Raw genomic sequence first — 18,533 nt, 5'->3', positions numbered from 1 at the left:
GCTGTGAACATGCAATCTCCTTTAATATCCACAGCAAGCCTGCAACATTAAGACCTATTTTCTACATCATATAGACAAAGAACTTCTGGAGTTCAGGAATGTAAGATGACTAAGTGTTGGTCAAATATTTAGAAAACAGGAGGGCTGGACCAGTGATTTCTGACTCCTTGGCTTCCTCTCTTGGTATGTTTTCTGGGCTCCTGTGTTTCCTCTATCCATATCCCTTCTTTTCCCCTGGCCAGGTCCTAGAAGTCCCTTGTGGTTTAATTAGTAACCAGAAAATTTGCTGGCTCTTGCCATTTCTCCCACTTGGAGGTTCTTAACAAAGAGCTGGTGTGCCTTTTCTCCCTCTACCAACTTGGCTACCTGATCTGAGGACAGCTTCCTCTACTAGTGTTAGGATTTTAAGGGGGTGCAAATTTCCTGTGCTTAGGATAGAGCAGGGGTCCCCAACCCCAGGGCCGTGGATCAGTACTGGTCCCTGGCCTGTTAGGAACAGGGCTGCACAGCAGGAAGTGAGCCGCAGGTGAGCGAGCAAAGCTTCATCTGTATTTACAGCCGCTCCCCATTGCTCGCGTTACTGCCTGAGCTCCGCTTCCTGTCAGATCAGCGGTAGCATTAGATTCTCATAGGAGCGCAAACCCTACTGTGAACTTCGCATGCAAGGGATCTAGGTTGCGTGCTCCTTATGAGAATCTAATGCCTGATGATCTGAGGTGGAGCTGAGGCGGTGATGCCAGCGCTGGGGAGCGGCTGCAAATACAGATTATCATTAGCAGAGAGGTTTGACTGCACAGAGACCACAATAAATCAATTGCTTGCAGACTCATATCAAAACCCTATCAGTGAGTGGCAAGTGAAAACAAGCTCAGGGCTCCCATTTATTCCGCATTATGGTGAGTTGTATAATTATTTCATTATATATTACAATGTAATAATAATAGAAATAAAGTGCACAATAAATATAATACACCTGAATCATCCTGAAATCATCTTCCCCCTCCTCACAGTCCATGGAAAAATTGTCTTCCATGAAACCGGTCCCTGGTGCCAAAAAGGTTTGGGACTGCTGGGCTAGAGGACCCTTGAGTAGCACCATATAGGGTTCCTCATGAGCATGACCAGTCAGCTGACAATTAATGTCATTTCAGGACAAAACCTTGAGACATGTTCTTCTTCCAATGAATGATGTCCTTGCCCACTGGGAAGTCATCCCCATTGATGCCTGTTTACCTATGTTCTGCAGCATTCATCCCAGGGCTCTGGAGGAAGCCTGTCTGTCCCAGTGTCCTTGCAACAGTTTACTCAAGGTCTTCTGGGTTATGCAAACAGAACACCTCAGGCAATATTCTAATGGCCACTTAGAGATGGGAAGGAAGATTAGACTCCCTTATTATTGGGCAGAAAAGTGTAAGACTTGGTCCATGTCCTCAAGGTGTTGATACTGTCATAGACACAGGTGGATAGAACATCAGAAACAGCCATGTGGTCAGTCTTGTCCCCCATCCTCTCTTCTAAGTGTAGGGCCTGAAGGCTAGTTTTGGTATCTGCCTGATTGTTGAAGGTGGTTCCTTCCCTCTACCTCATTCACTCAATACGTATTACTTGAGGTGCCTAATATGTGTCAGGGAATGTTCTAGATGGTAGTGATATGAGATAGACCCTGCTTTCACAGACCTTGCAGTTCCATGGGGGTGACTGATATGAGAATAGGCAATTGCCAGTATGATAAGCACTCTCATCGGGGAGTAGAAGGTGTTATAGGGACTCATAAATGGAGCACCACTTAATGAAATCAGGGAAGACTTCCTGAAAGAAGTAACAACTAAACTATGCCCACACTTGTGAGGAGTTGGTAAGGAGTGAAATTTCCATGAATTGTGTCATCAAGGCTTGAACATTTTCTTACTCCAAAGGGGATAGTCATAATAACTGTATAAGCTGAGATTGAGCAGAAGTTTGAAACAAAGATGAAAAATTCTAATTAAAGACTCATGTAAAATTTTTAAAAAGGTCAAAATTTCTCTCTTCCATCTCCCTCACCCTTAGGGCTGGGAAGACCCACCTGGGTATGGTTAGATTTTTTGAATCCTGATTGACACTGACAAACAAGAGGATGTTTAAAAGAGGGGGTCCCCAAGAGGTGGAGAGACTTGAACCCTGGTCATACAAGGATAGGATTGTATTTCAAAGGTGATACAGTAAGGCAGAGGCATAGCCACGAGAAATCTCACATTTTGCCTGGGACAGAGTAGACCTCCATCCTCCTCCTATGCTTTACACACACATACACTCCAGATGGAATGCCCTATATGATGACTCAGAGTCATTAATAACATGACCACTTGTGCAGCTCCAAGATTAGACAGCCAAAATCCAAGAGTCTGTTGTTCTGAAGTGGTGCTGGGTGGGAAGCACTCTCTCCAGAGACTGGGCAGGGTATGACTTGCCAGAGGAGGGTTCATAGAATGTTTAGACTGTGACTCATGAAGGTCGTAGATGAATAAATAGCTCTCTTTCTGCTGTGACTGTTGACAGGGCTGGTGACAGCTTACCTTTGCAGTTGCCAAAAAAAAAAACTCTGACTCTGATTTTTGACAAGTTCAACTTTCCTAACCAGCCAGACCCTTCAGAGGGACCACCTTGAACAAAGACCTGGCCAAATGCAAATGACAATGAAGCAACGGGTGATCTTTAAAGGCATGAAATCAGAAAAGCAGACATCTCCTCCCAGCCAAAGAAGAGTCATCACTGGGAAGGGAGGATTGGAGGAAGAAAGTTTTCTCCCTCCAGGACTGGGGGATGGTTATCTTGTTTCTTCATGAGGCTAGTTGGCCATAGACTACCACTTTGTTAACAGTCTTAGAGCCTCATGATTCCAGTGAGAAGAAAAGTGGTCCTTTTTGGGGAAACGACTATATAGTTTAGGATATATTTGGCTACAAGTAACAAAAAAATCTGACTGATAGTGGCCTAAGCCTAAGATGTTTGACTATCTCATGTAGCAGGAAGACTGGAGGTAAGTAGTCTAAAGTGAGAACTGCAGCACAATTGTGTCATCAAGATGCCAGGAGCCTTTCCATCCTCTGTACATACATAGGTCACTGATTCTTCTGGTTGCCCCATGGCTGCAAGATGGCTACCATATCCCCAGACATCACAACAATATTCAAAGATAGAAAGGTGGTAGGGGGTAGGGCTGTGGAGAGGCAAAAGATCCTTTTCCTGGAATGACTATGCCATTTTATCAATGAAGGAACAAAGTTATCTCAGAAGCCCTCCCAGCTGACTTACACTTATATCTAATTGATCAGAACATTATTAATCAGAACTGGGTCACATGTCCATCCTTAGCTGCAAGGGAGACTGGCAAAGTGAAAATGTTAATGGAATAGCCATGAATGACTTAGACTTATTATGATTCAACCCCTCAGGTCTGGACACTTTGCTCTCTTGAATAAAACTGATGTTCTGTTGGCAAGGAAGAAATTTATTGGAGACAGGGAATGGTTTCTACCACATACCCTTAGAAAGCTACTTAGACATTATGCTAGGAAGGCACATCATTAGTATAAAATTTAAAAGAACAGGGATAGAGGTGTGAATAAGCAGAATTTTCAAGACAGGAAGGTCTACAGGAATGTGATGGATCCCAAAGACCGTTAGCAGGTGCTCACAGTAGATTGCAGAGAAAAACAACAAGTCACCTAACGTGCCCTTTGCTATACTCATCCTCTGTGAACCTTCCCTTCCCCTCCAGGCAGAGCCCCAGTCCTTCCTCCCTGCTCCTGTGGCACTTTACACGCACCTTGATCATACCCATCAACAGGAATTTATTGTGTCCTTACTCTGTCCTGGTCCTATGCTTGGTATCTTCCTGTATCAGTTCTGGGAGACTTCCCATGGCTTTCTATTGTCATCAGATAGTGGGCATTCATGGAAGGTAATGCAGGTGAACTTGTAACTTAGCTCACGTGGCCCTTTGTGCTCACTCCAGGGTATGTACTTAACTTCTCCAGTCTCATGTCACCCCACCCCCTTGTCTTTGAACCCCGCATTCATACAGGCTCAACTCACAGAAGCTGCCCCCTCTTCTCTCGACACCTTTGCACTGCAGTCCTTCCACACAGAACACTCTTCTTTCCGTTCTGTGCCTCACCAACCTCCACTCACCCTTCCGGCCTCAGCTTAGGTGTCACTTCCTCTGGAAAGCCTTTCCCAGCCCAGCTTTGCTCTGTGCTCTTTCACACTCTGCGTATCTCATTAGCATTACTCTGGGTTTCCCAGTGGTGGGACTGGGTTTCTTTCACCCCTTCATTGCCAATGCCGAGTACAGTGCCCGATCCATCCTGGCTGAATGGCTGAGTGACAAACGTTATTTTATCAAACATTTTGTGCCAGATCAGTTGGCAGAACCCACAGCTGCAGCCCTGGTCAGGAGGAGATTGCTGAGCACTAGAGCTGTAGTGGAATAAACCCTGGGTCAGTTGCCCTGTCATTGTGTGACCCTGGACAAAGCATGTCCTCTCTCTGGGCACCAGCATTTTTCTTCTCAGAGTGAGAGACAGAGAACGAGAGAGAGGTGGTGGTGGTGGGCAGGAATTTGTTTTTTTTAAAGCAGGAAATGTCCCCTTTGTTTTATTTCCCAAAAGAAATATCACACTGAAGTCTGATTTCGAAAACATAATAGCGGAGGGGCTCTGGCTGAAGCAGATGCACACCAAGTTTTTGTTGCTGTCATAACAAATCACCACAAAGTTAGTGGCTTAAGACAACGTGAACTGAGTATCTTACAGTTCTGTGGGTTAGCAGTCAGAGGGGTCTCACTGGGCGAAAATCAAGGTGTTGGCAGGGCTACATTCCTTTCTGGAAGCTCCAGGGGAACATCCATCTCCTGGTCTTTTCCAGCTTTGAGAGGTGATAGTTCTTGTCTCATGGCCCTTCCTGCATCTTCAAAGCTAGCAACGTGGCCCCTCTCTGACCATCCTTCCATAACCACAGCTCCCTCTGACCACAGCTGGGAAAGATTCTTCACTTTCAAGGCCCTATGTGATTAGACTGGGCCCATGTGAATAATCTTGGGTAATCTCTCCATCTCAAGGTCCTTAACTTAATCATACCCATAAACTCCCTTTTGCCATGTAAATCAACATATTCACAGGTTCTGGGGCTTAGAACATCGACATCGTTGGGGGTGCCATTATTCTGCCGACCACAAGTCAGGGGGAGAAAAGTGGAGGGGGGAGTAGGAGCCTTTCTCTCTGGCTTTCCCTTCTTGAGCAGCCCTTGCCCACACAGTGTCCCCTGGAGCCCTAGAGCAGAGTTAAGGATACCAATGGTCTCTTATTTCTCCAAAGAAGACATACAGATAGCCAATAGGCACATGAAAAGATGCTCAACAGTGCTAACTATTAGAGAAATGCCAATCAAAACTATAATGAGGTATCACCTCATACCAGTGAGAACGGCCATCATTAAAAAGTCTACAAATGCTAAATGCCGGAGAGGGTGTGGAGAAAAGGGAACCTTCCTACAATGTTGGTGGGAATGTATATTGGTACAGCCACTATGGAGAATGGTATGGAAGTTCCTTAAAAAACTAAAAATAGAGCTACCATATGATCCAGCAATCCCACCTCTGGGCATATAACCAGAAAAAACTATAACTCAAAAAGATACATGCACCCTATGTTCATAGCAGCACTATTTACAATAGCCAAGTATGGAAGCAACCTAAATGTTTATCGACAGATGAATGGATAAAGAAGATGTGGTACATATATATACACAATGGAATATAACTCAGCAATAAAAAAGAATGAAATAATGCCATTTGAAGCAACATGGATGGACCTAGAGATTCTCATACTAAGTAAGCCAGACAGAGAAAGACAAATACCATATGATATCACTTAAATGTGGAATCTAAAAAATGATACAAATGAACTTATTTACAAAAAAAACAGACTCACAGACACAGAAAACAAACTTATGGTTACCAAAGGGGAAAGGAGTGGGGGAGGGATAAATTAGGAGTTTCGGAGTAGCAGGTACAAACTACTATAAATAAAATAGATAAACAACAAGGTCCTACCATATAGCACAGGGAACTATATTCAATATCCTGTGATAAGCCATAATGGAAATATATATCTATCTGAATCACTTTGCTGTACACAAGAAACTAACACAACATTGTAAATCAACTATACTCCAACAAAAAATAAAACAAAAGATCTCAGTGGTCTCTAAGATCTCTTCTGGCTTGAACTACTGGGCTGAATAGCTCTATGACCTTGGAAAGTTATTACCTCTCTGTCCCTCCATTTTCCCAAATGCAAAATGTGGACAATAAGTCTGTCTACCCAACAGGGTTGTGCTGAAGTTAAAGGAAACAATCTATGCAAAGCGCTTAGCCCAGTGCTGGCACACAGTCCATGTTCAGCAAACGTTAGCTAGTTTCCTTATTAGGTGCCTAAAGGTCCCTTTCCATTCCAATATCTGGCTCCATCACCCCTATTCAAAACGTACCTGCAGCAGATGGGATGAAAAACTGGTTTTCCTGGGTCATTTAGCCACCACACTGAACATTTTAAAATGTTTCAGTTATTTGACCTCAAAAACAAAGTATATTTTTGTGTCTCTGGGGTTAGAGATATTTCTTCTTTTGAGCATCTGGGGAAAATGGGAACTATGGTGGGTACCAAGGAGAATGGGAAGGCTGGGAGATAGCAGGGGTCTGCTCACACCAGGAGGCAGTGTGCAGGCCCTGGTGTCTATTTAGGAACATATAAAAAGGGCTGAGGCTATGGCCGTGAGACAGCTTATGAAACACAAACACCAGGGAAGTTTACCAAATAGCAGGCTCGAATTTTATAGCTTCTGGAAGAAGCACTACATTCCAGATGACAATAAAAATCTGGTCTTCTAAAGGTACACAGCCCCTCGGTTTGAAGAAATGAACCCACAGGAATGTTCAAGGGAGGGATCATTCCTTCTCAAAAGATACATCTCCCTTCTCTTGTCTCCAAAGCCTCACAGTGGCATCTTGAGCTAGAACCGCTGGGCGTCCAGTGGCAGTGACCTTAAGTGGACTCATCTTCTCTGATTCGGTCATATCACTTGGAGGAGTCTACCCTAAACTAAAATGCGGAAAAATTTTATGCACAAAGATGCTAATTTCTGTATATACAACAGTCCTAAATGGAAAGCATCTCAAATTGGCTGTATTAGGAGAAGGACTTAGAAAATTACAGCACATCCAGATAATGGAATATAAGGCAGCCAGCGCTCACAAGAAGCTTTGCATAACCTGAGGAACTGTTTAGAGCATGTTAACCGAAAAAACAAAGAAGCAGGATACATATTTGTATATGTGATCTAATCTCTGTGTTTTTAGGAAATATATCAAAAATTTTCTTTGTGCTTGTTCCCAGGTGTCCAAAGTATGGAAAAGGGATTCCTCCTTCTTATTACTGTTTTTCTCTATTTTCCATCTTTTACAGCCGAATGAATAGCATAGTGTTTAAATACATTGGGTATGAAGGCAGACTGCCTACTGACCTGCCTCTTAACCTCTCTGAATCTCAGTTTTTATTTCTGTCATGTGGGAATAATAATCATCCCTAGTTTGTAGGATGGCTCTGAGCATTAAAGAGATAATCCAGGTGAAGGGCTTTGTACCCTTTTGAAGGGCTTTGACACAGCACTTTGTACATAGTCAGTGCTCAAGGGATGCCAGCTGGTGTTTCTATTTTCAGATTACAAAAGTATCTCCAACAAAACTCAAAACTGTAAAAAGAGGACTATATAGTTTGCTTTCCTGCCTTTAGTTCAGTCAAAGACTTACCCCAAAGGGTTATTTAACAAACATTCTTTTTTCTGGTCCTTAATTACCTATGATATTTTGGGAAGCAGCTAAATAGTCAGCAGCTGAAAGCCTTTTGAATGAGAATACTCAGCTCTTCTCTTTGGAGAAAAATCTAAGACCCTGGCTTTTTCTTCATCTGTCAACAACCCCTGCTCTTCTACTTTCTCTAAGAGTCAACTCCTGTCCCTCAATACTTCTGGGAGGTCTCCCTAGGTGCTCATCTGTGTATCTCCCAACTGTATCAATTTGGCTGCACATAAGAGAAAGCTGATAGGAGAAGTGTAAAGGAGTGTATTAGTGACTTAGCGCTGCATAAGAATGTGTCACAAACTTAGTGGTCTAAACAACACGCATTTATTAACTCACGGTTTCTGTGGATGAAGAGTCTGGCATGGCTTGGCTGAATCCTCTGTTCAGGGTCTCAGCAAGCTGCAATGAAGGTGTCAGCTGGACTGCATTCTCATCTGGGGGCTTGTCTGGGGAAGAATCCACTTCCAAGCTCACTCAGGTTGTTGACAGAATATATTTTCTTACAGCTGTAGGACTGAGGGCCCTGACTTCTTGCTGTCTGGAGGCCTTACTTAGCTCCTAAAGTTCACTCACAGTTCCTAGAAGTCTCCCACAGTTCATAGAGGTTTTCTGTAGTTCCTAGAAGCCACCCATAGTTCCTGGCCATGTGAGCTTTTCCAACATGGCTGTTGACTTTACTAAGTTAGCAAGGAGAGTATCTATAGCAAGTCCACTAACAGGGTGAAGCCTTATATAACCTAATGTAATCACAGAGGGACATCCCATCACCTTTGCCCTATTCTATTGGTTAGAAGCAAGTCACAGGTCCCACCCACGTTCAAGTGGAGTAGACGGGAACCCCAGGGCCACTCGCAAGTCTGTCACCACCACAAGGAAGGGGACTATTTTCTCACGGTAACAAGAAGTCTTACACAGGAAGATGGGGGTTGAGGAAGCATCTCCATTTCGCCATTCACATCCAGGCTCTTTCCTTCTTTCTGTTTTACCATCGTTTATCCTTTTGAGCATAAGATGGGTGCCGCTCCTCTAAGCTTCACATCCTCAGGAGGCGTGAAAAAAGACAACACACACATGCCCCACTAAGTACGAGTCTATCAGTAAAACAATAGATGCCCAGAAGCCCCACCCACATGTGTGTGCATTGACGCTCATTGACCTCATCAGTATCACCTGGTTGTGTCTACTGCACAGGCCATCGGAAAATAGATACATTTTAATGAGCCGTATCCATGGGACCCCAACAAAATGAGCAGTATCTGCCACAGACATTTTCAATATGTGGCCACATGGGTTAAAGCGTCCAGGGAGGGCTAGCCTATGAATAAGTGATAAAGCTTGGATAAGAGAATTCATGAAAAAGTCTTTGCCCAGTGCCTGGCACATAACAGCATCTCAGACAACGTTGCCTCTTTCCTCCCTTCTCCCCTTTGTTTTCTCTGTTGCCCCCACTTCTGGGTCTGAGCGCTCCAAGCACAGCAGCACCTTCAGAGTTAAGCACCCTGACATGCAGGCCAGGCGTGTCTGCCTTCGGAGCCTCAGAGGAAAGCTGATGAGGGAGGAATGTAATAGCTGCAGCTGGAGCCCTGCCAGGGGACCAGCAACTGCAACGCCCTTATTTGCTCTGGGGAGGAGCAGCTTGGAAACTTTTTATGAGATTCCAGAAGCAGCAAGGTCATCAGTTTTATGGCCATCCCGCTTCTTTTGTAAATACAGCCTTTGAATGAGAATGTTTGGGCCCCTTGACAAGAACTAAGGCTGATGACCAGGGGACAATCAAATAAATAAAAGATATTCTGTTGCCCATGACCCCGAGGCGTCCTGAGTAACCTTAGATCCCTGACAAACTACAAAAACAAACCAGTCGTATGTACCTTCAGAGAACTTGATTTCACAGTCAAGCCCCTGTGTGGGTCTGAGGCAGGTGATCTGATTTGTCTGGTCACAGGCGTGGCAACACGTGTTTACCATCACGCTCGTTTTCCAGCCAGCTGCAAGTGTCTGGAGGAAAGCTCGTGGTCAGACGTGTTTGCTGTGATAAAGTCAAGGCCGAGCGGGAGGGCTGTGTCCTAGGCAGCCTCCGTGTGTTCTTGTCAATAGGAACCAGCGCCTTCAGGGACACCTGGGCCTCTTTCTCTAATTGCTCACTGGACCGTGGCTTTTCCTGCAGCTGAGTATTTACTAGGCTGGGCCCAGGAAACACTCAGCCTTCACTGTCTGGCCAGCTGCCAGGGCGGCCTCCGATTGCAGTTGGCTATGGTGACAGGGTCACCCTCTCTTTGGGCTTCTTTTCTTTGGGCCACGAGGTGGAGGCAGGAAGTGGTAGGAAGGCAGAACGATATTTTTCATGAATGGACGAAATTCTCCTTTATAGGCACAATTCCTGGCCCCTGGTACATTTATTTTTTTTTTAAATTTAAGGTCATGCTTACTTTATTTATTTATTTTTATTTTTTCAAATTAATGTTTATTGGAGTATGGTGTTGTGTTAGTTTCTGCTGTACAGCAAAATGAATCAGTTATACGTATATATATATCCAGTCTTTTTTAGATTCTTTTCCCATATAGGCTATTACAGAGTACTGAGTAGAGTTCCCTGTGCTATACAGTAGGCTCTTATTAGTTATCTACTTTATATATAGTGGTGTGTATGTGCCAATCCCAATCTCCCAAGTTATCCCCCTACCCCTTTCCCCCTGGTAACCATAAGTTTGTTTTCTACATCTGTGACTCTATTTTTGTTTTGTAAGTAAGTTCATTTGTACCATTTTTTTAGATTTCACATATAAGTAATATCATATGATGTTTGTCTCTCTCTGTCTTAGTATGACAATCTCTAGGTCCCTCCATGTTGTTGCAAATGGCATTATTTCATTCTTTTTTTATGGCTGAACCCTGACACACTTTTAATGAATATTTGTTGAATGGCTATTTGTTGAAGAAATGAGTGATTTTAGTTATTTAATATTTATTGAATGCCTATTATTTGCCAGGGGCCTAAAATCTGATGACACAGTGCAAAACTTGACAGGATGTGAACTCTCCTGGAACTTGAATTATGGTGAGGGGACAATAGCCATGACAAATAAGTGAGCAAGATAATTAGAGAGAGTGATAAATGCCCTATGAAGACCAGAAGGCAGGAGAACGAGGGAGAGGAGGTCGAGGATGGAGGGTTATTTTATTTATTTATTTATAAAGATTTTTTTTGATGTGAACCATTTTTTTTGAATGGTGAATTTTTATTACTTTTCTATATTACTTTTATTTTTTTGATTTATTTATTTGACTTATTTATTTTTGGCTGTGTTGGGTCTTCGTTGCTGCGTGCGGGCTCTCTCTAGTTGTGGCGAGCGGCGGCTACTCTTCGTTGTGGTGTGCAGGCTTCTCATTGCGGTGGCTTCTCCTGTTGTGGAGCACGGGCTCTAGGGCACGCAGGCTTCAGTAGTTGTGGCACGTGGGCTCAGTAGTTGTCGTTCGTGGGCTCTAGGCGAGAGGGCTTCAGTAGTTGTGGCGTACGGGCTTAGTTGCTCCGCGGCATGTGGGATCTTCCCAGACCAGGGCTCGAACCCATGTCCCCTGCATTGGCAGGCAGATTCTTAACCACTGCACCACCAGGGAAGCCCGATGTGAACCATTTTTAAAGTCCTTATCGAATTTTTTACAATATTGCTTCTGTTTCATGTTTTGGTTTTTTGGCCATGTGGCATGTGGGATCTTAGCTCCCTGACCAGGGGTTGAACCCACACCCCTGCATTGGAAGGCGAAGTCTTAAGCACTGGACCACCAGAGAAGTCCCTGGAAGGCTACTTTAGACGGGGGCGGGGGGGGGGGTCCTTCCTTCCTAAGGAGATGATATTTGAACTAAGACCTGAAAGGTGAGAAGGCACTTGTCATGAGATATCTGGGAATGTGTATTCCTGGTGAGATGGAACACACTACTAGAAGGTGGAAGGCAGACTGACCACAGGAGAGTGAGGAAACTATAGTCCAGACATCTCAGCTGAGGAGGGGGCTCATCTTTCTTCTAGAGCCTGGGCAAAGATGAGGAAGCAAAAAAAAAGTATAAGGAGCAGGAGTAAGAGGTGGTGTTGAAAACAAGGCGTTTAGTGGGAAGTTTATCTGTGTCCAGAATAGGTGGCTCGCCACGCTCGCCTAAGGACTCTTGGCAGCTAAGCTCTGTCTCCAAGGCAAGCAAATTGAAGTGTGGTTCTCTGAAGACATTGGATAGCCCTAGAGAAATGACTGCCCTGCTGAGGAATTTAGGGGATCCCCCAGTGTGATGGTAGCTTCCTGCCTGATCACCCTAAGGGGAAGCCTGCTGGTTGGTTCCACACTCACCAAGGTACTCAAAGCAGCTATTGATTGCCTTCGTTGTAAATATGAATAATTTAAATCTTTACTCGACTTGTGGACAACACTTGCCACATAAATGAATGAATAATATTGCCACTTATTAAATTCCTGGGCTGTAAAAGCCTTGCTTAGAGCCTGTCAGAGTTGGGGGGCATCCTTGGGAGACAGAGAGGTCATTTGGCCTTACAAAGTCTGAAAGCCTTCACAGTTGTTTTTTGTTTGTTTGTTTTTCCATTACCTAGAAATGCACAGATAGGATTGCAAGAGGAAGACGTTTAGTATACCTCTTTAAACTTATGTCCCGTTACTGAACCACAATGCCTGAAATAGAGTATGAATTAATATATGACATAAATCCTGCAATTAACCTTTGACTAGCATAATTATAGTGCATTGTATTTTTGAGTGTTAAAAGTGTAACATTCTTAATATAGACATAACGTAATTTAAAAAACTATTTTAACATTATTTTTTAATTTGCTATGAGCCTCAAGAAATGGAAATGGCTTGGACACGTGAATCATCTGGATCAGAGTTTGAAGGTACCCCAAAGCATCATTATATATTTGTTGCAGTTTCTTGGGTGATTCTCTCTCGCTTATGGCTAGTTCCACTTGCGTTGAATTTTACTAGTTTACCACTCAGAAGAAGTCCTTATATCTGTGGTCATGGAAAATCCTCATTGTTGGATAGAGCTAATAATTTGGACAATATTACCAGCCGACTGGAAAGAGCATTGGGTGTCCTCAGTATTCTCTTGGAGCACTTTCTATGTGGTAAGAGTAGTCCTAGGTAATAAAGATGTGGAATTAAAACCATATTAAAATGTAGGAAATGAGAAGTCTAGGAGGGTCAGAAGGGTGAAGGGTGGAAGACTATTGCATGCCCATAGAAGCCCTGACCTTTTCCTGAAACTCAATGCCAGCTTTATGCTGAATACCTTCTGTAAAGACTTCCAAATGGACTTTTGCTGGCTTCCCCATCATTACTGCCAGTCAGTTAAAATCCTACCCATTTGTCAAGGTCCATCTAAATGCTCCATTTTCTTTGAAGCTCTGTTTGAATGCCCAGATGGAAGTAATCACTCCTTTCTCCATGCTCTCATGGTGCCCTTAATTCATTCTTTCAATCTCTCTCTCTCTCTCCCCACTCTGGTGGGCACTAGTATTTGTACCGCACTTTGTACACAAAGTAATTTCCTGTGCATTTTCTCATTTAATTCTCAGCAACTCTGTGATACTAAGTATAGGGATACAGAGGCCCAAACACTTGAAGTTGTTAGTAGATTGGCTTCATAGATTAGGATTACAAGCCAGACAAAATCATCTGAGATATCTAAAATTCAGTAGCCCAAGAATGCAGGATTCGTTTAAGAGTTAGACAAAAAAAGACATTCACATAGCTTTAGATTCTATGACATTAAAACGTCTATAACATTAGATGGAAGAGACCTGCAGAGATCTTAGGAGCCAAAGGAAGTTTGTAATCTAATCAAGAGATCAGGCTGAGTTGGAGTTTCAGACATTTGTGAGGCAGGATCAGGGTTGTGTATAACTTGAGTCCCAAGATGTGACCATGCCCCTTTTGAAGTTATAGATTCATTGACATAACCTCTAAAAATAGAGTTCAGGATGTCATATCAAGGTTACCAAAATCTCTGATCACAAGCAATCCCAAGAATGCTGAGATGGCAACTCCCATATTTCTTGGGATGATTTAATAGTTTTAATAGTTGTCTTAGTTTTTGTGAAAAGCACCACCCAGGGAGCCCAATCTCCTGTCCAGCCAAATAGCTCTGTGCAAGGCAATTTCAGTTAACAGGGGTACAATTGCCTTTCTTACTGGGCAAACGTCTTTCATTCCTTGGAAGTTTTAGATTACACATATACATGTTTAAAATAATCAAAAATAGAGTATAAATAGTTTTGTATTAAGAAAGAGTCAGGCCACATTTGGTATTCCTATATACTTATAATGTTTAAGAAAATTTGGCATATTAAAATGATATTCTTGTAATTCTAATTTAAAAAGTATAATTGACAAATTACTGAGACATCTTTAAGTGGAAATTCATGTCAATCACATTTATAAGCATAATTTATTAGATTGACTATTTGGGAATATTTGTTGGTCAGACAACTGATATTCTTAAAATGAAAAATTGAATTTATAAATGCAGTTTCAACTGTTTGAAGGAATTCCACTACCTAAGTTTGCAAATGTAACCAAGCATTGGTGAAAGACTCATTAAAAGTGACTAAGAAAAGTGATGCTTAAAATTTGCTCCACTTATAAATAGAAAAACAAGATTTGTAAGTAGAACATAAAACCCAAGGAGAGGGCTTCCTTGGTGGCGCAGTGGTTGGGAATCCGCCTGCCAGTGCAGGGGATGCAGGTTCGAGCCCTGGTCTGGGAGGATCCCACATGCTGCAGAGCAACTGGGCACGTGCGCCACAACTACTGAGCCTGTGTGCTGCAAGTACTGAAGCCCACGTGCTGAGAGCCCGTGCTCCGCAGCAAGAGAAGTCACCGCAATGAGACGCCCGCGCACCTCAACAAAGAGCAGCCCCGCTCGACGCAAATGGAGAAAGCCCTTGCACAGCAACGAAGACCCAATGCAGCCAAAAATAAATAAATAAAATAAACAAACTAAAAAGAAAAAACAACCCAAGGAGAAAATATATTTTTAAATGTGTAACTTTAATAAACTGACCATTAACTTAAAAATCCAAGATAGAATTAGTAGTCTTTTCAGTACATAGAACTCACTCTCAGGGCATCTGAATAACCTAGATTCACAGAGGTGACCTGTCTAAGGTCACATGGCTAGTAAGTGGCACAGTCACAACTTCAACTCAGTGTCTAGATCCTGTATCTTTCGGTTGAACTCTGCTGTCCTTCTTGGCTGCTTTTTCAGTACCTCTTTTATAGCCCCTGTGATACTTTGCCTTGCATTTGGGTTATATATCTGTCTTATTTTGACTACTTGCCTCTCCCCAGCTGCCAACACAGGGTCAGGCATGGGGTAGAAGTGGGGGCAACTCAATAAATGTATTGGATTCAAATTGTTATAGGCCATAGACAGCTTCTGAGAAAGGGTGGCTGGGGTGGCGGAGGCATATAGATTGTTATCTCTCTGTGACGCTGTTTAGCTTTAAGGGGGTCTGAGTCTACAGCCCTGGACTCTAGGGGCCCAAGCTCTGATGAAGTGGATATAAATAAATTCCATGCTGTCTGCCTTCTTTTAAGATTAATTCCATGGATATCCTTCAGCGTCTTGCCACTGCTCAGGGTAAAGACCAAAAGCCTTTCTAAGCTTAATGAGACCAGCATTGTCCAGCACAAGCCCACCTCTCTAGACTTTTGCTCCACTTGCTCTGAGGACACAACCTTCATTTAGTTCCCTGGACAAACCAAGGTCTTACCCAGATGAAGTCAGGTTTCTAGTTAAACACTTACAGCTTTCTGAACCTCTCCTTCACAGCACTTCTTAGAGCTTGTAATGATATATTTCTGTTTGCAGCTATTTATTTGATATCTGTGGAAGGCCTTTAGCTCTGGGCACCTTGCCTCTTTTCCCCACCATTATGCTTGTTGCATAGTAGGGGCTTAACAAATGTAGGCTTTTATTATTGTTATTATTAGCGTTTAATAATGTCTGTTTTCACAAACAGATGGAGAGATATACCATGTTCTTGGACTGGAAGAATCAATATTGTGAAAATGACTATACTCCCCAAAACAATCTACAGATTCAATGCAATCCCTATGAAACTACCAATGACATTTTTTACAGAACTAGAACCAAAAATCTTAAAATGTGTATGGAGACACAAAAGATCCCGAATAGCCAAAGCTGTCTTGAGGGAAAAAAACAGAGCTGGAGGAATCAGACTCCCTGACTTCAGACTATACTACAAAGCTACAGTAATCAAGACAATATGGTACTGGCACAAAAACAGAAATATAGATCAATGGAACAGGACAGAAAGCCCAGAGATAAACCCACACACCTATGGTCAACTAACCTATGACAAAGGGGGCAAGGATATACAATGGAGAATAGACAGTCTCTTCAATAAGTGGTGCTGGGAAAACTGGACAGCTACATGTAAAAGAATGAAATTAGAACACTCCCTAACACCAAACACAAAAATAAACTCAAAATGGATTCGAGACCTAAATGTAAGAATGGACACTATAAAACTCTTAGAGGAAAATATAGGAAGAACACTCTTTGACATAAATCATAGCAAGATTTTTTTTGATCCACCTCCTAGAGTAATGGAAATAAAAACAAAAATAAACAAATGGCACCTAATGAAACTTAAAAGGTTTTGCAAAGCAAAGGAAACTACAAACAAGACGAAGAGACAACCCTCAGAATGGGGGAAAACATTTGCAAACGAATCAATGGACAAAGGATTAATCTCCAGAATATATAAACAGCTCATGCAGCTCAATATTAAAAATACAAACAACCCAATCCAAAAATGGGCAGAATACCTACATAGACATTTCTCCAAAGAAGACATACAGATGGCCAAGAAGCACACGAAAAGCTGCTCAACATCACTAATTATTAGAGAAATGCAAATCAAAACTACAATGAGGTATCACCTCACACCAGTTAGAATGGGCATCATCAGAAAATCTACAAACAATAAATGCTGGAGAGGGTGTGGAGAAGAGGGAACCCTCTTGCACTGTTGGCAGGAATGTAAATTGATACAGCCACTATGGAGAACAGTATGAAGGTTCCTTAAAAAACTAAAAATAGAATTACCATATGACCCAGCAATCCCACTACTGGGCATATACCCAGAGAAAACCATAATTCAAAAGGACACATGCACCCTAATGTTCATTGCAGAACTATTTACAATAGCCAGGTCATGGAAGCAACCTAAATGCCCATCGACAGACGAATGGATAAAGAAGATGTGGTATGTATATACAATGGAATATTACTCAGCCATAAAAAGGAATGAAATTGGGTCATTTGTAGAGATGTGGATGGATCTAGAGACTGTCATACAGAGTGAAGCAAGTCAGAAAAAGAAAAACAAATATCGTATATTAACGCATATAGGTGGAACCTAGAAAAATGGTACAGATGAACCGGTTTGCAGGGCAGAAACTGAAACACAGATGTAGAGAACCAACGTATGGACACCAAGGGGGGAAAGCAGTGGGGGGGTGTGGATGGTGGTGTGATGAATTGGGAGATTGGGATTGACGTATATACACTAATATGTATAAAATGGATAACTAATAAGAACCTGCTGTATCAAAAAATAAATAAAATAAAATTCAAAAAAAAATGTGTCCGTTTTGGGGACAAATGAATGAATGAATCAATAAAAAAGGAAGGATCGATTTTGTGGTGATCATTTAGACTGGCCTGATCTCCACTCAGCTGGGAAGGATTTTAGATGAAATCTTATCAGACAGATAGGGGACATGATGTCTGAGATCCTTCCAGGCCAATGAGCCTTTTGCTCCAGAAACGCTGTTTGTCACTTTGCTTTAGCCATTGCTTTTATCATTCTCATGAGGAACCGTGTGTGTGTGTGTGTGTGTGTGTGTGTGTGTGTGTGACAGAGAGACATAAGATAGAAACCGAGAGACACACAAAAAGACAGAGACTGAGATAGAGACAGAGACACAGAGAGAGAGAAAGAGATTGTGCTGGCATGCAAGGTGACGGGAAATGACCCAGAAAGGCCCCTGGAAACAACCGTGGTCTCCCTTCTTGCCTCATTCAAGCAAGTGAGAGCTCATAGCTCCTTTGGCAGGGAGTAGGCCAGCTGAAAAATGTCAGGTCCCTTAACATCAATGAATTTTGCATTTCCAAATAATGGGTTTATGATTAAACTCCAATAACTCAAATGCACACTCTGTGAAGAATTCCAGTCTCAGCTGGTAATTCTTGTTCTCTTGAATCCCTTCCTCCCCTTTATTTTTTGAATCTATGCCTCAAAATCCCTCCGATTCCAGCCATAAGTGGGGAGTTGATGCAATTTTCGAATGACAGGAAGACATGTCCCCATGATGGCGAAGCCATCCTGAAAATTGTAGGAAAAAACACCAAAGAGCATGAGGCTGGAAAGGCAGACAGATTCTCTAAAAACAGGCTGTAGGATCCGTGCTTTCTTCCTCTGGGAGACTGGTGTAACACTGACCTCTAGCTGGGTGGAGAGAGTGAATTCAGCTGGTGCCTTCTACTCCGGTTGTTGGATGTTTGGCTGATCTGAAGTGAAAAGAGAATATTTGGAAA

General features: G+C 42.6%; 1 long non-coding RNA gene across 4 annotated transcripts in view; it reads right to left on the bottom strand.

Moving 5' to 3' along the window:
- The window catches only part of LOC309667798, a 177,574-nt gene extending 165,205 nt beyond the window's left edge, over window positions 1-12,369 (bottom strand). For 2 of the 4 annotated variants that reach the window (XR_014267952.1, XR_014267953.1), the window contains exon 1: window positions 4,078-12,369. This is a non-coding gene — a long non-coding RNA (uncharacterized lncRNA). The remainder of the gene's footprint in view (window positions 1-4,077) is intronic. The other 2 variants (XR_014267954.1, XR_014267955.1) reach the window with 1 other exon arrangement.
- Between the last annotated feature and the right edge of the window lie 6,164 nt (window positions 12,370-18,533).

This window comes from Balaenoptera physalus (assembly GCF_965194825.1).
Source record: "Balaenoptera physalus genome assembly, chromosome: 10".
NCBI classification, from domain to species: Eukaryota; Metazoa; Chordata; class Mammalia; order Artiodactyla; family Balaenopteridae; genus Balaenoptera; species Balaenoptera physalus.
The sequence above is the reverse complement of the archived record's forward strand: the minus strand, read 5'-3'. Positions and strand labels throughout refer to the sequence as shown.